Source organism: Hesperophylax consimilis, chromosome 25, assembly GCF_061612785.1.
Source record: "Hesperophylax consimilis isolate HC1 chromosome 25, BYU_Hcon_1.0, whole genome shotgun sequence".
Taxonomy (NCBI): Eukaryota; Metazoa; Arthropoda; class Insecta; order Trichoptera; family Limnephilidae; genus Hesperophylax; species Hesperophylax consimilis.
In genome coordinates, this window is record NC_142860.1 from 28,870,396 (window position 1) to 28,893,363 (window position 22,968).

At 35.9% G+C, this 22,968-nt stretch overlaps 1 long non-coding RNA gene across 1 annotated transcript; it reads left to right on the top strand.

Annotated features, from left to right (window-relative positions):
- The first annotated feature begins 7,493 nt into the window (after nt 1–7,493).
- Nucleotides 7,494–10,415, top strand: LOC149411776 (uncharacterized). Its single transcript, XR_016304810.1, has 2 exons — nt 7,494–7,817; nt 9,047–10,415. It is a non-coding gene; the product is annotated as an uncharacterized LOC149411776 (long non-coding RNA).
- Nucleotides 10,416–22,968: the final 12,553 nt, after the last annotated feature.

The window sequence follows — 22,968 nt, forward strand, 5'->3', positions numbered from 1 at the left end:
GTAAGATTTTTAAAAATAAATAAAACCTTTTGATTCACCTTACTATAAAAGGCAACTACCTGCATTTCGGAAATTTTTAATTTTAACATTCTTATTATTAATTACGTAAAATAAAAATTATATCAAATGGCAACCATTTCCAATAATTTCTGCCAACGATATTTTTATATGTTGGTATTCCCTAAACTACACGTAGGGCTAGAAAAACCGTTTGTACCATTTAATTCGTGCATATAAGGTAGGCACTATTTTGACGGAACACTGGAAATCAAATAAAAAATATAATTAGGGTATCAAGGCATGTTTTTTAACACTTTTTTAATATTTTTGCTTGTAAAAAACCTAACCTAACTTAACCTTACCTGATCTATCCTAATTCAACCTAACCTAACCTAACCAAACCTATTCTAACCTAACTTAGCCTAACCTAACCTATAATAACCTAACCTAACCCAATATTACCTAACCTTAACTAACAATCTCGGCGCCCTCCCGGCGACCGTGGCTTAGATTCGTTCAAATTCTAATTTTAATTCAGTTCTTACGTTTCGTGTTTTTGTCTCAGTTTTGAATTCATTTTCACGCGTCATCAAGTCATCAGCAATATTGCAACCTTTTCCTCATACCAAGATGATGCGTTCACCTAACAAGTCAAGCGCTTCTGTTGACAAAACCTTCGACCTTATGCCTGATTTTGCTTAAAGTCAAAGTAACTCTATGGTTATCATTAGCCGCGAAGACAAAATCATCAAACTATGCGAAACGATTCTTCGAAAAGCCAAATCGCACGACATCATCAGTTCTGCCGAAAAAAAAAATTGAACTAATTAAAGAAGACAGTCCGTCTCAAGAAAAATAGTGTCCAAATATGATGACTGCCTTAAATTCCATGGCGGTACAAATTAAAAGAATAGAGGAAAAAATTTCAGTACCATCTTTACCGTGGAACGAGCCAAATCCTGAAAGAGAAATTAGGGAAGAATGTGAAATGGACCGAAGATTTCCACTACTTCCGCCTTCAAGACATGCAGTGATCGTCAGCCACAAAGACAAAAAAGATATCGCCGAGGTTTTGAAATTTGTTAAAAAGTCCCTAGACTCACGGAAATTAGAGTGAAATACAGGTGGGAATAACAAGTATTAGGCAAACATAAGATGGCAGGACAGTCATACGCTGCGAAAGAAAATAGGATAATAATAATAACTTGGCATTTATATAGCGCAGTTTAGTGTCATTTCACGTCAAAGGATGCAGAGACAATTATGAAAGCTCGGTCTTTGGAGAAAGTTTCTGCGACCTGCGCAACGTAACCCCAAGATCATTCTAAAAGGTTTTCAGAAAGATTTAAACTCAGAACGCAGAAAATATTGAAATAATGGAAGAAAAAAACGAGGATCTTACTGGCCTCAAGGAAGAATCAAAACTTTTTTTCCAAAAAATAAAAATCCGCACCTTCCAAAGTCATCATAGAAACGAGCAATGTCATCATGGAAAAAGATTATTGACATGGGTAGAATAAATATTGGTTTTCAACGGATCTACGCCGAAAACTTCATCTCAACGATGTAGTGGATGAACTGTCTAGGATTCGGAAATTTAAAGAAACACTGCGAAGTGGAAACTAGATGCTGGAACTGTGCCGGAAAACTTTCGCACAGTGTCAAAATAAGCATAAAATTGACGAGGTGAAATGCAGCTCATGCGTCAATGAAAACAGGAAGAGGAAGACCTCATCTCCATCAAGACATAGATCTGGAACGCACGAGTGTCCACTCTACGGGAGAGAAATCGAAAGATCTATTGACCATACGAATTATGAAAAGGAGAAAAAAAATGCCAATAAATCCAGGAAAAAAAACTGAGACATCAGTACCAATAATGGGGGAAAAATTAAAATCAAACAATGGAACGCACAAATATGTAGACAGTGTGGTTAACTTGAACTAATCTGAGATTATCCTGCTGCAGGAACCTTACACAGGAAACACCGGGCAGTTGAAAACTAAAAGGTGGCAAGTATAACAATCCACTAAAGGAACCAGAGAAAGCCCAAACAAGTCAGCGATTCTCGTTAACAATAGGATTAACGCAACTATGATATCATCGATCACTTCAGAGAACCTGACATATATAGAAATAAAAACACGAATTGGAACAATAACCCTGGGATCAGTGTACTTTGAACCCAATAATCCTCTAGCACCCCAGCTACATAAAATCACCAAGCTGAATGAAGAAAACATAAAAAAGGCAAGAGCATTCTTACATGCGGTGATTTCAATTCAAAAAGATCGTGGTGGGGTAGCCCAAAAACAGAAAAAAACGAGGCGAGGAACTTGCAGAGACAATAGCAGCGCTAGACGCTAACATATTAAATTACGGCAGCACTCCAAAGTTTGAAACTTGGAGATCCGGCAATCATTTCACATCCTTCATAGACGTTACCTTCTGCTCCAACAACATAACGGACAAAGTCACAAACTGGAGAGTGAAACAGATAGGGTTATCTGATCAAAATGTTATAGCAATGATTATATCAGATACAATAATGCCTCCTGAATCAACAACAATAAGGTATAGAACAGAGTTTGCGGACTGGACCAAATTTGGAAAAGTCGCAAAAGAAATGCTGCAAAAGGCAAACATACATATTCAAGACCCCGTCCTTTCCAATAACCCAATAATCCTTGAAGAACAGGTAAAGATTATCTCCTCAAACATCAAAACAAGCTGCGAAAGGTCTATCCCGAAACCGGGAGGAAAACGACAAAATTGCCCATGGTGGTCTGACTCACTTACACTTTTAAAATCAGAGCTGGTCTTTGAAAAAAGAAATTTCAGAATTCATGCGGACAAAGAAGATCTGAGGTGACTTTACTCAAATACCTAGTAGCCTAAGAAAAAATTAAAAATGAGTTAAGAGAGTCAAAAACCAGTAGCTGGAAAGACTTCTGCCAAAAGCAAACGAAGGAAATAACCTGGTCTAACATCTATAGAGTCCTCACGAACCCACCAAACAGAGCGCCAACATCAACTTTTGAAAACAATAACCCTGAAGATACTTCTAAGGAAATTCTTCAACACTTCTTTCCGGATGATAATGTGATAAATGAAACACCGGAACAAATGGAAATAAGAATAAAAGCAACGCAAGAGACAACAGTCGACCAAGAACTACAAATCTCAAAAGAAGAGTTAAAAAACGCCCTCAGATCGATAGACCCGAATAAGTGCCCTGGGGCAGATGGGATCACGTCTGATATTCTAACCCGCTTCAATGGTAGCTTCCCAGAAATAATGACAAAAATGTTCTAGAAATGTTTTGACACAGGATATTTCCCAAAAATATGGAAGGAAGCAAACATAATCATCATACCTAAGCCAGAAAAGAACAACTATAGCAGTTTTGAAAACTACAGGCCGATTGGACTTCTCACGGTTCTAGGAAAATTTATTTGAAAAAATCCTGACTGACAGAATAAAATGGAACCTTAGCAAAGGGAAGAAACTAAGCCCAAAACAATACGGATTCACCTCTCAAAAGTCAGCAGAAGACGCAATGTACGATGCAGTGGAAGTCATTAAAACTAAAATGGAAAAAAAGACTGACGAAGTAATCGTCATATCGCTCGATATATGAAAGGAGCTTTCGATAATGCATGGTGGCCACAATTGTTAAAGTAACTCATTGTCACATAAATATTTTGTGACAAGTTTAGTTCTTGCTTAATTGGGGTTATTTTGTCTATGGTGTTTTTTCTCGAACTTTGGCAATATTTTGAAGGAAGGAAGTACAGTTTTGTTGATGGTCACTTCCTCCCCGGTCAGCTAGGCCTGCTGATCGGTGGATCCAGTGACTCTCCTTTAAAGGGGCTTGAATCTGAGTTAATCATGTGAATAGGAGTTATAATTTCTTTTAAAAAAGGCGCGGGGTGTTTATCCATTCACGAACAGTTCGTGTTTGTTATTATTTTAGTGGGGAATATGGAATCCCGCTTTTATTGAGTGTTGGCCGATGGTCATGTCGGAGTGCTCGTGTTTCGGACTTGAAACCGAGATTGGTTTGGTCCTGGCTGTGGCTGGTTGTTCTCGGCGGAGTGTCCCGCTGCCTCTAAGAAAACGGATTGCTGTCTTGGCTCCGTTGAAGAGTCTGGTCGACTACCACGTGCTGCAGGCCTGATGCCCCTGCAGGCGTCCATTGAGGGAGTTGCTGTCCTCCCGCTGCCTCCAAGAGAAGGATGTCCTGGCTTTCGACTCGGGTCCGTTCCCCGCTGCCGAGAGCAAGTCTTCGTTCGCCATTCGTTGTCGTTCTTTCGTTTCACGTTAAGTTAGTTTAGTTTAATTCAAGAGTCCATCGGGTATGTGCCTATATTTATTTCTATGGTTACATGTTTATCATCTGTACTCCTTTGTAGTTGCTTTTGATGTTTCAATATATTTTCCATTAAGAACTCACTCTTTTATTTATGATCACTTAACTTACTTGACAGGAAATTATTCCCACAATCTTGAGATGAGATCTCAGCTCTACCGTTTTTGTAAACATTGGAATGTTACAACAATATACATTACATTTGGCGACCCAACATTTTCCTTACATTACATCATAGAAAAAAAATGTCCTTCCAGCCTGGTTGCGTTAGTAAGAAGCTAAACAGAAAACATGAAAGTAAGAATAAGGCACGATAACCACTCAAGTGAGGAAAGTGTTTCCAAAAGTTGTATTCAAGGATCGATTGGCGGGCTTCAATCTTCTGGAATGTTTCGCTGGACAAACTCCTTCAAATGGACCTCGGTCCAGATGTCTACATGACTGAAGAAAGAAGATTTAATATTAACTAGAGCTGATAAAGGCAATACAGTTATAATTATGAACAAAATAGAATATAATCATAAAATTAATGACTTCCTAGAATCTGATAACTTTGAAATTTTAAAAGTAGATCCGACTAATAAATACCAGAGAACCCTTAAAAATACATTAAACGAGTGTAAAACCCCAATATTCAAAGATGATACTTATCACCAGGTTAAATTCTTAACTAAAAACCCGAAAATCCCCAGGTTATATGGGTTTGTCAAAATACATAAAGCTAATTAGGCCGACTGTGACTTGTTGTAATGCACCTAATTATAAAATTGCTTCTTTTCTTACAAAGGTAACTAAATATACTAGTATATTTCAACCAAAATATACAATTAAAAATTCCCATGAGTTAATCAACCACTTGAAAGATTTAACTTTCCCTAGCATCTATAAACTCATTTCTTTTGATGTAGTGAATTTGTTTCCCAGTATTCCGGTAGTAGAATGTAAAAATATTATAAGCAATTTAGTCAATAGTTCTAACTTACATAAGGATTTTGCAAAAGATATTAACCAACTTATCGATGTTTGCTTGAACTAAAACAGTTTTAAATATAATAATATAATGTACCGACAACGAGATGGATTACCGATTGGGTCTCCCATAAGTCCACTTATTGCCGATGTTTTTATGACTAATTTTGAAAACAATATTTTTGAACTTAAAACACCTTTTTTAAAAATATTTTACTATGGAGACGCTATGTGGACGATGTATTTGGGCGGGTACAGAGCGTCAGCTAAATTCCTTCCTATAACTCATCAACTCCTTACATAAACAGATCCAATTCACACTAGAAGTAGGTATAAATTCGACACTCAACTTTCTAGATCTCACATTATCGACTATTGATGATAAAATTCATTTTAATATTTTTAGAAAACCTACCTTCACAGACACTATAATCCATAATACGTCCAACCACCCTATTTCCCATAAAAATTCGGCATTCCACTCTATGATCCACCGTTTAGTCACTACTCCTTTAACAAATGTTAATTACGCTAATGAGTTAAGTACAATTAAACCAATAGCACTTAATAATGGATATGAAATAGGCCTGATTGATAGAATCCTTGCAAAAACATTAAGTTATATTGCCATAAATAAATACGTCTACAATAGTCCACTAACTCTCAACAATAATAAGTCTAACCAGCATTGGAGAAGAATTTTGTATATTAATAACCTTTCCTCTACATGTACAATTAAATTCCCACCAGAAATTAAACCAGCGTTTTATACTAATAATAATCTAGGAAAATTCTTAATTAATGCCAAAGATAAAGAAGATGTTCTTAGCCACTCGGGCGTATATAAAATTAGTTGTAATGATTGCCCAGCATTCTACATAGGACAAACATCACGCAATGTAGAAACTAGAATAAAAGAACACCTAAGATGTCTAACCAGTTCGGGATTTTCAGAATTTGCAGAACATATAATTAATAATTACTTTAACCGTGACACAGGAATTAAATTCCTACACAAAATTGAGATAGGCTTACGACTTAACAATTTGGAAGCATTGGAAATAAAAAAAATCAGTTAATTCAAAGGCTGAAATCATCAATAATCAATTAAATTTCACATTCAGCCCTATAATAAGTATGTTTCCCGTTATCCCAAACTCCCCACCCCCACTTCCCACCCGCAACTGACACTGTCTCTTTCTGATTTTCTATCTCTTTCTCTCTTAACTATTGGTTTATATATATGTGTATTATTCTGTATTTGTTAGTATTGTTAACAGTCCTGATGATGGTACGGAGGTACCGAAACCGATAGAATTTAAAATATCAATAAAGTGACTTTAAACAAAGTGCATACAATTAAATTAAATAGAAAATTAATTATGGCACGTTCCTACTAACATTGTTGTTTGCGTTGAATACAAAACTGCTTATGACGCACTTGAAAGTGGACTGTAAATAATTTAGATGAAACGTAATGTAATGGTGTTTGCTGGAATTGGTTGAAACTGTGAGTAGAATTGAACAAGGTATGGATGGAAGGAAAGCGGTGTGGCCAATATCTTTCCACTTTATCTCTGTGAAGGAGCAAACAAAACAATCACAATGTAGAGACTTTCACCGCCATACCTTGAGGTAATTATCGCCATAAAAAAAACGAATCAGTAGTAAAAACGATATTATGCGCTTCCAAGATAATAAGTCAAATTCCTTCTTTTTATTTTTCAACGGGATTATGTATACAAAAATCACCAACAACTTGCTTCCAAGGTAGTCCCAATCCATAAATAAACTACTCACTCACAATCCTTCTCCTATTTTCGAAAAAATCACACTCGAGTTTACACTATTGATTTTCAATTGTCATGTTCCATAATTCAAATAGTTTTCCAGCAAGGTGATAGTTACAGAGCGGTAGGAACTGGAATAGGAATATTCTCTTTTCAAGACCATACGATATGAAACTGTAAAAATTATACACGCCGATTTATCGTCAATGAACTAAAGTGATAACTTAAAATTCACTATGATGACCTTGTTGTAAGAGTGTAGTAGATAATTAAATTGAAGTGTGCATTCGCTTAGCAACGGGTTACTGGTTGCTTGTTGTTCGGCTAGTTCCTATGGATTTCGTTTAGAGGGGGCGGGGAGCAGGAAAAACGAGGAGGTGTGGAAGCAGTAAGCGCCATCTCATTGTCTCATTGAATACACTCGGCCACAGAGCGCTCTTTCGGCACTCAAGAAAGACGCGTGGTTTCGAAGGAATTCATTCGATTGCTTCAATCTGCTCACCACCAGCAGCAATTTCAAGTCAAGTCCTATTGATATAACCAAAGGAAAATGAGGTGTTTATATGTGTTGATGCTGGTGGCAGCGGTGGCGGCGATGCCAACCGAAACCAGTGAAGGCGTCTTGACCTCTGCGTTTAAGTTCGTCAAAGAGTGCGGCGAAAGTGATTTGTCTTTGTGCTTCAAGGTAGGACCTCAAAGATCTTAGGAAAAACTTCCAAAAAAGCTCACTTCCAACAATTATGTACTTAAATTCAGTCCAAACAGATTCTTAACACTCGATTCATTCAGAATCTTATAAACATTCGACACTTTTACAATTCACTTCTTTTTTTTTCAAATAATGATACAGTTGCCGAATTTCGCAACTTATTACCCAACACGTGTGTTAAACTTAATTACTACAAGAATAACACTATTTATTTATTTAATCATATTTCAATCTGGGAGGTGAGTACAGGAACGGTTTATTGAATAACTAACACATCTGCTATGGGTCACTCCAAGTGGATCGCTACGTTTGGTGATTTAGTAGAGGTACCCGGGTACATGGGGTCGGTTTTGTTGTATGACGCGTCTGCCTACTGACTGCGTAGAGGGCCGGATCGGAAGAGATTAGTTGATGGATACCATTTTACTATCGCCTTGGAGAGACTGACCCCCAGATTTCTTAGTCACTCCGTCATAATCTATTCCTTCCTGAAATTCCTCTTCCTCGTTTCCTTAAAAAGATCTTCGACGCATCCCCAAAGATGATATAGGCCCTGAAGGAAATTATTTTCCTTAAGGCCTCCTGTGTGGAGATAATGTTAAAAAATTTCCAGGAAATCGAAATTTTATATTTAATCAAGTAGAACACGTCCATGTAGTATATAGCCAAAATAAAACAAATTATGGATTTCTTCCTTGTGACTCTACCCCCTACAAGACAACATATACAAAATAGAAATGTTGGGGACATGGTAAAAGATTAATTAAAATTCCTTTTTTCTCAATCAAAGTATTGTTTGAAGGTTAAAAAACACCTACGCATTTATTTTTTTAAACAACCGGAACTAAGTATCTAATAAACAATTTCGTACATGTTTCAATCTTCCTCGACTAAAATAGTTGTTTCCGGTTTTAAGTTGAAATCGAGTGTTATTAAAAACAAAAAGTCCGTGAAGCGGAATTCTGCAACGTTGCCCAAATAATAATTGGAAAACAAAAATCCAAAAAACTAATTTTATATTATCTTAAAACTTTTAAAAATGTTCAAATCACAACCCTTTGGTGTTCAATACAATTGTTGAATACTCGTTGATCTTTTTTGAAATCACATCCTTTCAGTGTTTAATACTCATTAATCTTTTTTCAAATCACATTCTTTCAGTGTTCAAAATAATTGTTCAATACTCATTGATCTTTTTTCCACAGGAACGCGCACTCAGATTCGTTGATAACCACAATGGAGATGTCAAGGTGTCTGAAGGTATTTCTCTAGTTGCCGCCCCCTACTCATCTCGCTAAAGTGGAGCCAGGTAGCTGGAAGAGCCAATATCTGAAACCAGGTTGAAGGACGCATCAACTCTAATAATAATGGTGTATTCATTTTAGACTTAAAATTCCCTTAGAATCAATAGATTATAAGTTTTATCATTATTACATCCATTGAAATTGTTGAGAGAAGAATTTTTACATAAAATTGAAAATTATCAGTTGGATAGTCCTGACATATTAATGTTGTTTAACTAACTTTCATGTTCCTACCATTAGATCTAGGTTTTATCGTATGTATTATTTATTTTATTTTAATTTTATTTATTTAAACTAACGTAGGGCTTTTACCTATAATAATGTACATCTTTATTTTTAGTTATACAGATTACATATAAAAAATTTAAAAAAAAAATCAGTGTTAGCAAAATACAGGTTACATAAAAAAATATCAGAGTTGACAAAATATGTTACATAAAATATAAGAATTTTAAAAATATAGGTATGGATAGAGTAAGTGAGACGAAAAATAGGAAATCTGCCAAAATCCACAAAATAAACCATAATGATAATAAGAAAGTATAACAGTAGTTTACAAATTAGGTAAAAATACTTCGCTCATACTCCGTTTAAAGTTGGCCAAGTTCAAATTATTGTCAAATACATTTATATTATTTAAGTATTTGTTACCAAGACTGTGTAAACGTTGTATTGGAGAATGAAAACTATAGGTGGAATGAGATGTATGTATGTAAAATGTTGATATTTGCCTAGTTGTTCGTGTAGGTATGTGTAGATTTATTAAATGCAGGAGTTCACAACAATCGAATTTAGAGTTCAATAATTTTAATAAAAAGGTTAGGTCGTTTATTATTATTATTATTATAACAATCATACTACGGTTTCAAGCTACAATCAATAGTGTGTTATCTGATGTAAATAGAAAACACACTACTGATATTGATTGTTTTTTTTCTTCTTTTTTCCTTTTAATGACTGCAGTATTGTGTAATGTGTATTGTTTTTATTGTTAAATATTGTTTCGTTTCTTTCCATACTCTACTATGACTGTCAAAAACATCTATGCATGTAAATACCAATAATTATAAATAAATGAAAAAACTGCAATTTGTATAAAATCCAATTTCATGCCAACCTGTTGGTTATCCAATTATTTTTTCTCGGGTGGCGGCTCCTATACCTCTCCCAAATTCAAATAACTTCCTCTGTATTATATTTTAGTTTATATTTGTACTGTCCTGATGAAGGTTGAGTTCAACCGAAACCGGTCGAAGTACATAAATGTAATAAAGTGGTTTAAAACAAAGATATTCTTTCATTTGTGTCAAAATACTACATTACCTCAACATATTGACTGTTCCTGACATGACATGTTTTTCAGTATTAAAGCAGTATTTTAATTGAAATTGTAGCACTGTGTGTGCACGTAATGCTAAAATGCTTATTTACATTTTTTAATTGGGTACATTAGATTTGCATTTACTTTATTTGGACACCTGGTACCTCTACCCTCATATGAATTTATTTAATTGGACACCTGGTACCTATTTCCACATACGACTTTATTTATTGACTTCTTCTCTAATAAATTTGATTTTGTCACAATTCAACGTTAATTTTTCCTAGAATTTCATTGTTAATTTACCTACTTTAATTTATACATAATATGTATTATTTGGGGCAATTCATCGACTTGTATGTAATGACTGTTAATGTCTCAGATATACAATACCCTATGTTGCTACTTGAAATTAGTATTTTCAATTGAAATCAATCAAAACTGAAAGCCTTTAGAGTATCGCTAAAAGCTTGCGTTATGTGAGCTCTAGCAAAATAAAATATTCATATCTTTGTCTTCCTACATCGTTTTCAGTCCCGATGTGGTTTTCATGAAGAGCATTTAAATAGTATCCTTAATTGAAAAAAAAAACTCAACAAGACGCGATCTTTTTGGTTAGAAATTTTTCGAGAGAATTGGGTTTTGACGTCACTGTGAATGTTTCCACGTGTAAAATTTCACGGTCATATAATTCATTTTAAAAATCCAATTTTGAAATTTCAGCAAATATTTGAATGGGATCCTTGGATTATGCTTATTGTTCACCGCCAAACCGCGACAATTTACCTAAAATATATTTGAAGGCGGAATAATCCCGAATAATCTCCGGGGCTTTATTATTTAATCCGACCACTTTTTTCCTCTCTCCCGTCGCGTCGTTAAATCCGGGTAATTGCTGTTCACAGCCCATTCCTGGCCATCCCGGGTTATCCCAGGTTATCCCGGATATGCCGGGCAATTCCCGGCCAATCTATCCCCGGAGGGTGCTAATTGGAATACCCAACTAAGCAGCACGCAATTTCTCCACAGGGATAGGCAGTTACGTTGGACCGCCATACCGTCACCTCAGTCGGAGAGGGTTCTAACTTCACTTTACCTTGCTCTGAGATATGAGGTGTCAAAGTTTGAGATATCACTTTGAACCTTTTGCAATTATCATTATGTTTGTACCTGCCAGTCGATCGTTTTTACGAGGCGCAGTAAAATAGTTCTTAACTTTAGTAGGACATGGTTCTAATTTCGCCTTACCATGTTCGGAGGTGTCAAAGTTTGCAAATACGATTTCTCACTATCTATTTACCGATTTTTGAATTTGAGGTTGAACCTGGCGTAATACTTTATTTATTTTATTTGAAAATATTTTAAGGAAAATATATTTAAATTTGACTTATTTAGAATGTACCAGAACGTGCAGATAGAACCGTATGCAAACAGCCAGGTTATAAAAATTAGTTACATAAGGTTCTAACTACATTTCCAAGATAGCAAATCCAATAGCCATATTACAGCTACTCCATGATAGGGCCAGGGTCACGTTCTACATACTAAACATTCAAAAGACTGAACGTCAAAATCAGAAACTGTTAAATAGATTATGAGAAATTGTCTTTCCAGACTTTGACACCTCATAACATGGTAAGGTTGAGTTAAAACCCTATCCAACTGAAGTAACGAACTACACTGCGCCTCGTAAAAACAATCAACTGTCAGATAAAAATAAAATAGCAATTGCAAAAGGGTCAAAGTGATATTGAAACCTTGTAAAATAAATTGAAGCTTTAAAATCTTAGTGTTAGAACTTTGTCATATCTACGGAAATATATCACGGATGGGTCTGAAAGTTATTTTGGTTAATGAGCATAAGAAATGGTTCTTCATTCAAAGCTCGTTTAGAACCTTGCCTGACTGAAGTGACGATACAACTATGTAATGACTTCGTAGAGCGACGCACGACTGATTCTTTTTTGTTGATAATCGCTTTAACAACTGGCCATTGAAATTTAAATGTAAAATCGTCACTAAATAGCCAAACAACGCTATGGCGTTTTTTATTATTGAAACCTACCTTATTATTTTTACCTACCGTCATACCGTCTACAATACAGTGAAATACGCTCCGCATTAAAATTGCCTAAACGATAAGGATTTACAAGTACATCTAGTACAAAGTTTTTAATAATTGAAATCACTTGGTGTTCAACGTTTACAGTCAGTTAGATTTGTGAAACAAAGTGTATAGTGAGCTGTGTAGTGATTGAAAAAAGTTATAAAAACATTTCTTGCATCGTAAACAAACTAAACACGCAGGCGCTAAGATCAAGTGTTGTCATTATATCGCCATTGGTCATAAATGTCGTCATCTATCTCGCTATTGGCCGAAAGTGTCTGATTTTGGAACTGTGCCCTACGGATTGCGGCAAATAGGCGCTAGTCTGACAGGAGCAACTTATCAATTAAACATAAATAAATAAAAATAATAAATTGTATTATTATTAATCGTCATGAAAAAAAAACACGCATAATTTTTAATTGTGAAGGATGCCAGCTACAAGCAAAAAATAATGAAGTAATGACATGCTGTCAATGCTTGCTGAGCTATCATTTCTAATGTCTGGGAACAACGAAGGATAATTACCTGAAGCAATCAAAGAATTACAAAGCAGCTTGGAAGTGCCCAGAATGTAAGGTGAAACAGCGGTCTACAGGAAGTAATGCGGAAACCCCTGTTCGCGGTAATAGTTCCACTGCACATAGTATGACCCTAAGTGATGAATCTCAATTAATGATGTCTCATATAGACCGTAACTTAGATGAAGTTTTAAAAAATCTTAAAAACGAGCTATTTGTATGCCTCAACTCGCAAATAGTGGAAGAATTAGGGGACATCAAGACAAAGTTAAGTCATGTTGATGAACTCAAAACATCCCTAGAATTCTTTTCCATGGAGTACGACAGACTTAACAAAATATGCAAGGAAAATGAGGAAGAAATTAAAAAAACTTAATGCAGCGAATCTTCATCTACAACAGAGCCAAGAGGTACTTATAAATAAATTTAATGATATCGAGCAGACGAACAGGAACTGCAATGTGGAGATCCAGATGGTTCCTGAAAAGAAGGATAAAGTTATCAAGACGTCAGTGCTAAAATTGTGTACTGCTGTCAACTACATATTAAAGGAATATGATATCAAATCCTGCCACCGAACACCACATCATCCGAATGCCGTTCCAGGTTCTCGACCTAAAAATATTATTCTAGCTCTACCCAGCCCTCGTATGCGTGACGAACTACTATCAGCAGTGAAAGCTTTTAATCGTAGGAATGCTGATAACAAATTGAATCGCCAACATCTTGGATTCCCGGACTCTTCCCCCATTTATGTATGCGAACATCTATCTCCACACAACAACGATATACACGCAGCTGCTAGGCGCGCCGCCAAAGATCTTTGCTACAAGTACGTGTGGGTCAAGCATGGGCGCATTTACTTAAGAAAAGATGACACTTCTGCTTCAGTGCTAGTAAAAAACAAGGATTCACTCTTTAAACTATCTCAGTAATCCTCCGTTCTTTAAACTGATTGTATACATATGTCTTATATAATACAAAATGGATCTGAAAAAATTCTACCAAAACGTTAGGGAAGTTAAAACAAAAACTAATGACATAAAAAATGAAGTTATAATCAATAATTACTATGTAATCTGCTTCACTAAAACTTGGTTAAATTCATCAATATTCAATAATGAATTGTTTGACGAGCGTTACCTGGTTTTTCGGAGAGATCGGGAATCCACTAACTCTACATCTAGAAAAGGTGGGAGGGTATTAGCAGCAGTCAATAAAAAATAATAAAAATTCATAAATCATCTTGGGAAAGTGGTGTTGAAGATTTATGGTTAATGATAAAACCGCATGAAAATTCGAACTCATTCATCTACATGCGTGTACTATACATTCCCCCTAATTTATCTGTCGATGATTACTGTAATCGAATCAAAAATATTCAGTATATTTATTTGAAACACATTAATCCCAAATCTCAATTTATAATCATTGGTGCTTTTAATCAACCTGAAATTAAATGAACACCTGACATAGCATATTACAACAAAATACTAGCTCCATCCAATTACTCTAGTCACAAAGCTCACTGCCTTGTCAATTTAATCTCATTATGTAACCTTCACCAATTCAATTATTTACCTAATAAAAATTTTAATATTCTCGACCTTGTTCTCCTTGATCTGATAAAACCAATATTAATATTTCAGCGACAGCTAACTTATCACAAATCGATGACCATCATCCCTGTTTTGAATTACAAGAAAATCACTCTCCTGTTATATACAACTTCAAGAAAGGAAATTATGAAGGATGTTGTCAGGATCTAACAAATGTTAATTGGATCTCACTTTTCAACAACTGTCACCTCAACAATAAGGTACAGTTATTCTACAATATACTTTGGGAAATTATAGATAAACATATAAAAAAAAACTAACATAAAAAAATCACTATCCCAATTGGTTTAGCGAATTTCTAAAAATGCTCTTCAAAGAGAAAAATAAGGTAAGACTACCGGCTAAAAAACACAATAATCCAAGAGACCATATCGAGTTTGCTACTCTTAGAAAAAGATCAAAAAAACACTGCTACACAACCTATATATACCTATATATAAGGGATAAAAGATAATGTAAAGACTTTCTGGGCGTATTCTAAATCATTGCGTAGATACAAATTCTATTCCAAAAATAATGTACATGGATTCAATGTCTGCAAATAATGGACAACAGATTGCCAACATGTTCTCTAATTATTTTGGATCAGTTTATACTCAGTCGAATCCCACATCAAATACTTTCGGACTAAATGCTCCTCTATTCAACCAATTTAGTCTTAGTAAACATATGTAAGCATGGGATCTATCAAATAAATTTAAAAAGAATTGATATACATAAAGGCCCAGGACCAGACAAAATACCTCGCTTGTTTGTAAGATGTTGCTCTAGCTCGTTGATTAAGCCACTTTTCACTATATTTAACGAATCATTATCTACAGGAACTTTCCCAGATTTATGGAAAAATGCACATATTGTTTCAGTACATAAATCTGGTGATCAGTCTTTTGTGAAAAATTATCGACCAATCAGTATTTTATCATGTTTTGCAAAAAGTCTTCGAATCTATAATGTATAATTTCATATTCACAATATTATGCATTAATTAACATGGATTTGTTCCCAACAGATCTATTAATTCCAATCTTCTTGACTTTTGTGATTACGTTTGCAATGCTTTTAACAAAAGAACTCAAGTAGATGCCATTTACACAGATTTTAAAAAGGCATTTGATAAAGTAAACCATTCTATTCTACTACAGAAGCTTGATCGTATAGGTATCCACGGTGATCTATTAAAATGGCTTAAATCTTACTTGAAAAACAGAACACAGCTAGTACTTATAAATAGGTACGAGTCACCTCCCATAATTGTATCCTCAGGTGTACCTCAGGGGTCCAATCTTGGCCCTCTACTTTTTTAATTCTCAGTATTGTCGCGACAGAAGACCGTATCGCATCGCTATGTCGTGTAACTCATGTAATATAATTATAAACGAGTGTCTTACGTTCATTCAAAACAAGGCAGACACTCTGGATGATATTGCAATTACACAATTATGCATCTCTACTTACTCCAAAGAGGAAACAAAGGAGGCGAAAACTATCCTGTTTATAAAGCTTCCGGATTTATTTATTTATTTATTTGGAAAAGTTGACAGCAAATCTGTAATTATATAATGATACAATAATAATATTATTAATTATGCCAATTATGAACTTTCCACTGATGAATAGTTAATGGTGTTACAATGGTGTACAATGGCATAGAGATGTTCTTTTAAATTAATTTCTTGTTTAGTTAGGAAATATTAAAAATATTAAAATAAAGGAGGGTGGGGGGGAGGAGGGGGAAATATAGGGTAAGGATTAAGAGGCAAAGGACGGGAATACATAGGAATTGAACTAGTTTGAGTTTTGTTGATTATTGAGTTTTTGTTTTATGTCGCGTAAAGTCGAGTTAAATATGTCAATATGGTTATAATTTAAGTTAAAAAAGTGTGTGGATCTGTAGATAAATGAGTTTTGTTTGGAATTTGTCTTACAATGAGGGAGATTAAAAGTAAGCGACTGTCTGCTGTTGCGATTGGGAACATGGAATAATAGGCGTTGAAGAAGATCAGGACTATCGATTAAATTGTGTGTAATTTTGAATAACATTACCAAATCTGCTACATTTCTTCGGAAAGTTAACGTCTGTATATTGAAGAACTTTGCAGAGTCTTCATTACTGATATGAGATCGAAAAGAGCGGAAATTAAGGTACCTTAAAAATCTATTTTGAACACTTTCAATTCTATTTTTATGTATTGCATAGCCTGGGTTCCACACTTGTGATGCGTATTCAAGGATACTACGAGCGTATGAGAAATACAGTGTTTTGAAAGTAGCAATGTCTTTGAATTGTTTACAGGAACGGATTATGAAACCCAGCATAGAAGATGCGTTAGTGACTACGTGGTCAATATGTTTATTGAAATTCAGTTTACTATCAAGTATAACCCCAAGGTCCTTAATTTCTGATTTGGTAGATAAAGGTTGATGATTAATTGAGTATTCGTGTATAAATATGTTTTTGTTTCTAGTAAAGCGTACGATGAAGCATTTGGATATATTTAATTCCAGACAATGGGCATTAACATACGCGTTTAAACGTTGTAAATCCTTTTGCAGCTTGTGACAGTCTTCGATTGATTTTATAGGAGAGAAGATTTTCATGTCATCTGCATATAGGATGGTCTGCGAGTGTAAAAAGCAGTGACCAATATCATTGATATAGATATTAAATAGTAACGGTCCTAACAGGCTGCCTTGAGGAACTCCCGATGTTACAGCAACAGAGTCGGATTTAAATCCAGCAACCACTACTATTTGACTACGGTTGGAGATATAAGAAGAGAGCCAACGATAAAGATTGCCGTGAATACCAATCTTTAAAAGCTTGTTCAACAAGGTTGAGTGATCGACCTTGTCAAACGCCTTACTATAGTCGGTATAGACAGTGTCCACTTGTATTCTGTTATCCAAATTATCCTGCAGGTACTCTGTGAAGGTTAAAAGATTTGTGGTTGTAGATTTACCACTAATGAAACCGTGTTGGGTCGTATTCAGGCTGGGCTTAAGAGCAGAATATAGTTGGTCATAGACTATTTTTTCAAAAATTTTGTTAAATATACAAAGTTTGGAGATTGGCCTGTAGTTTTTAACGTCTGTTTTTTTGCCATTTTTGAAAATAGGAGACACATAAGCAGATTTCCATATAACAGGGACAGTGCAATCGGTTAGGGAACGATTGAAAATTAAAGAAAGGGGTAAGGCTAGATTGTGTGCACATTGTTTGATAAAGATTGAAGGTATTTCGTCAGGACCGGCACCTTTGCGAGTATCAATTTCCTTAAGGTATTTTAAGACGATTTCTCGTGTCACCTCAATATTGCTTATATTGGATGTATGGTTCCCGACGTCAGTTGGATCAAGGGTAAGTGGATCGGAGGGTTTACTGAAAACTGAACTGAAATATTTTGAAAATAAATTTGCAATTTCCGTTCCATTATTGGCTTTCAGCTCTCCAAAATACATACATTTTGGGACACCTTGGGATGCGTTAGAAGATTTGACGTGGCTCCAGAAGTTTTTAGGGTTTGAGGAAATATTGTTTTCAATATTACTCAAAAAACGGGCTTTGCTTTTCCGACATAAGTCTTTGTGCCGTTTACGAAGCAGGGAAAATGCGTCATAGTCAGCCTGGTTCTTGTGTTTTTTATATTTGCTAAAGTATTTTGATTTTTCCTTAGTTACCTTAATAAGGGCAGCACTGTACCAAGGAGGATATTTCGAGTTCCACGAAAGTTTATGAGGAATATGAAGATTTATGAGGTATTTCAAAAACGTATAGAAACCGTCAAGCGCTGGTTCTATTTGAGAGGAAGAAAAAATGGAAGCCCAGTCAGCTTGTTCAAGGGCGAAATTAATTGAATCGTAGTCTCCACGATTATATAGAAAAACTTTTCTTTTCGCATTTGTCAATGAAGGAGTTTCCTGAAATGGCACACTAATGGATAGAGCTTTATGATGTTCATCTTCGGGAACTAGCGGGTCGTCATTAGATTCGACGGAGATTAGTAGATTTGACAGAATCAGATCTAGGATATGGCCGCTTGAGTTTAGTTCACCGTTATATTGAGAGAGGTTCAGAAAATGCATACAGTCTACGAAAAAATTACTAACGTGAGTAGAGTAATTACTAGCTGCATAGTGAGCAGATGGCGTAGTTTGGATCCATGAAATTTCAGGAAGATTAAAGTCACCTAAGATAATAAAAGAATCATTGGGGTTATTTGATACTACGTCTGATAACATTTTCAGGAAATTTTCGATTAAATATTGATGTTGAGTCCCTCCGGGGATGTACACGCAACATATATGGACCAAACTGTGAGGTGTAGTATTGGTGCGAATGGTGACCCAAATGTCTTCAGCACAAGAAGTCCATTCTGGTCTGGCGACGCTGATCAGCTCCTGTTTAATAGCTATCACTACACCACCGCCAAGACGCTGACCGGTGGAAGCGTAATCGCGGTCTCTACGATATACATAGTATCGAGGATCGAAAAGTTCTTCGTCTCTGATACCTTTGGTGAGCCATGATTCTGTGAGGGCAATTAAATCGTAATCGTTTGAAAAGGTATTTTGAAGGATCGTCGTAGTGTTGGTACGAAGACCTCTACAGTTCTGGTGATATATTGCTAAAGACATGGGGAGTATTCGAATAAATATTAGTGAGTAGGCGGTAAGTTATACATATAAATGATAACTTCAATAAGTGAGTTCGGTTATAGTGGTCATGCAGTTTTACAAAGTAAGTAGATACATCTAACACAATAATTTCTTGGTATGGGTGCATAAAGTAGTTTAAAATAATAATGGTATAAAAATCTTGTAATACGCATCTCTGGCTCGGCTAGTGATAATATTATTCTAATGTTGATATAATTAGATGGAGGTAGATATCCATATTTGAGGTAAGAGCGGTTAATAATACTATTCAGTTTATATTTGAGTGAAATATTTGTTGACAAATGAGTAAACGGTAATTTGCTTACCACGGCGGAGAATATAATTAGTGTGTGTGAGACCGCGATTGTCCGTCGAGTAGGTCTGATTGTCGGGAGTGCAGGGGGTCGCCAACATGCGGTAAAATGTATTCCAGGTTGGTTCTTGAGAAGTGTTGACTGATTTAGAAAAGAATTAGAAAGTTTGTGGGAGAGGGTGAAATGGTAGAGGGAGGGTGAGTGTAATAGGAGTGGATAAAAGGAGGGGGGAAATGTATGGGGAGACACATGTAATGATCTGCCCTTTCTACTTCAAACTTTTCCTTCTCTTCTTTCTACGATAATTTTCCTTAAGTCCCGTAGGTAACTTTTCCATAAGGCTTTGGTTATATATATATCCGGGGAGGGAAGGTCCTCCCTGCCGTCTTTTCTTTATTACACACCCCTTCAAGAGTGTACATCCTAGTTTGTCTACGTGACGTACGACCTTGAACGTACTCATTTCACGTGACGGTTCAGTATAAAAAGGCTTCACCGAACGTTGTGTTGGGTTTTTGTTTCTCGGTTTAGAAACCTAGTTATTTATGTTTTGTGTGGTATCCCTTGGTTCTTTTGAGATAGAGTGAGTTGAATCCATTACCGCTGTGTTTCAAAACCATTTTATAAACCTTATCTTCTAAGTCGCCTGCTCCCCCACCCACTAGCTACTCGATTCTACCTATCGTAGGGTAATGTGAATATAATAAAGTGTTAGATTTTATATATGTGATATACATACGATAAGTTTATGGTGTTAGTTGTCGGCGCCATCCATGTATATATTTTGGGAGGGGAAGGAGAGGAAAGGAAATGAATTTTTTTCAAGCTAAGATTGACTCTTCCTCTTACCAAACAAAACTGATGGATGATAATTTGAGCAAGGCGATCGATATCTGCGTGTCTGGATATCACAACCGGCCGGGTCTCCCCTTGTTCCAAATCGGCAACCTTCACGCCAGAATAAAGAAAACCAGGTCTCATCACCAATTTCAGGATTGCCCCAATCTCAAACACCTCCAGGAAAATCTACTTTACTGAGTGTAGAAGGGGAAAACCATGACATCCCTTGTCACGAATCTAGTCGCGAAAATGTGACACGCAAGGTCCTAAGTTACGTGCCACCTCCAGAAAACGTTGTAACTCCCACGCCGTCGGGGATTTACATCCCTTTCTAGGTCAATACATAGGTAACACACGACGATCTTGTCGACATTTTGCCTGCTTATTAACGATAGGTTGTGTGCCTACCCATTCAGCCAATTATCATGTGAGATATATGTAAGGTCTACTCGAAATGCCAAATTTGGGATGAGGACTGTCTGTATTTTAATATTTGGTTCCAGTATTTATTTTATGAGGTTACTAGCATCCTCGTGTATTAGGTATGGGTAACTTCTACTGAATACCTATCCTCTCAGGTAAGGTATAAACGGATAATTGGTTTGATTTTTTGCATTTAATTTAAAGAGGCTGCCTACCTCTCGAAAGATACCTGTTGAGAAAAGTTGTTCGGTTGGTAGTTTTATTTCGGAGATTACCATCTCCCTCTTTCGACTTTAGATTTGTTTTTGTGCATCCCAATTCGTAACTTAGAAAGTCAAATAATAGATGAAAAGTATTAAATTAGAAAGTCAAATAACAGAAGAAAAGTTTTCATTTCGTTCCGTCTGGTTGCATCCGATCGCTTTCAATTTGGGACGGCATACGCTAGCAAAACTTCCCCTTTGACTGACTGTACTCCGCGCCTCTCGGCCTATATATGAAAAGGTCGTTGACTCGTCTCTCGCTCACAGCTGATTGACGGTTCGCCTAGCACATCCCTGTTAATGATAACATTATTTGGGCGGCAGGTGTCGTAAACTTAGTTCCTGTACCTCGGTTGTATCCGTCTTTTAAAAAGGTCCTCTGAAATTTAATAAATAATATAAAAAAACTCACCCAGTTAGGCACCTCTCATTCTCAGCGTGAAGCTTACCTGGTTACACTATATAGCTAAATCACTTTAATTTTCGACCTCCTCCCCACGCTTATAAAAGGGTAATTAAATATTCCTGTAAATAAAATTGTACCTCCCTAATCTGTTAGGATTCGAACCCACAGTTAATAATCTATTTGATTCTCTGGTTTTCGGTCTCCGTGGATAGAATGCCATCTCGCCAAATCAATAACTTAGCCCGATTAAACACTTCCTGCCTTTAAGTACATTCACTCTATTTTAAAAACGCAATCATTATTTTTATTATTTTCATGTTTTTAAGACAAGCAATCTAGTTCGAACTGTATACGAAATCACGTTTAAATCAACACAACTTTATAACACAATCGCGATTGCACAACACCTGGCGCCCCTGAGGTGGGTTTTTACAAAACGGCGCTCTACAAATTATCCAATTATTATTATTGTCATTATTATTAATTGTTTTCCCACTGAGTCGAACCACTTTCACTTCACACAAACGCCGGATCAATAATCTTTCACTTTAATTCAATATTCCGCAATACTCTCTAATACCACTTGAATTCAATAATTAACTGTAATTTCAAACAACACTTCTGATTTGTATCCCTTTCTCGGGGCTGTCAATGCACCCAAGTTCAAAACTCGACTGTCCCTGAGGTCTCTCCTTTCCCGTGGGAATCTGTTTACTCCAGGCCTGTCTGTCAATAAATCTTCCGTCGTTGTTTAAACAAAAAATTTTTTTGAGCACGTTCGTTTATTATTTATCGTTTTTTTTTGTGGATATTCAAAACATCACACACATGAGTATATGAAAAATCCATTTTACGACGCGAAGAGAATGCAGATCGACTCAGGCTATTTTCTTTAGGTCCTCTTCCTTGAAAATTGGTATGGGAGGCGAAGTGGGATTTTTTCTCACAAATATCCTGGTGTTTTTTATTCACGTGAACTGGAATCCCTTCTCCTTGGCAATACCCTTGGCCCGAAAAAGGAGGTTTTTGTTAGAACTAGTCAGATGGTCGTTGACATAGATTTTTCTATCGTCACCAGGGTAATTAAGGTCCTTCGTGCTTATTCCTTTCCTTCGTCGAATTTCGGTGATGAATTCATTTTTACGCGAGCGGGTGGTAGATTTAACAATTATTGGTTTGATTAATTTGGAATGAAGTGGGTCTTTCGCCGAGACTCTGGTGGCGAACTCAATTTCGTTAGTTTTAAAGTTGTGTAAGCCAAGTTTGTTTGCCATCTCTGATAGAATGTTTGGAATGTTTTCATTGTTATCTTGAGGTATCCCTTTTATTTCGACATTCTGTAGTCTCATCCAT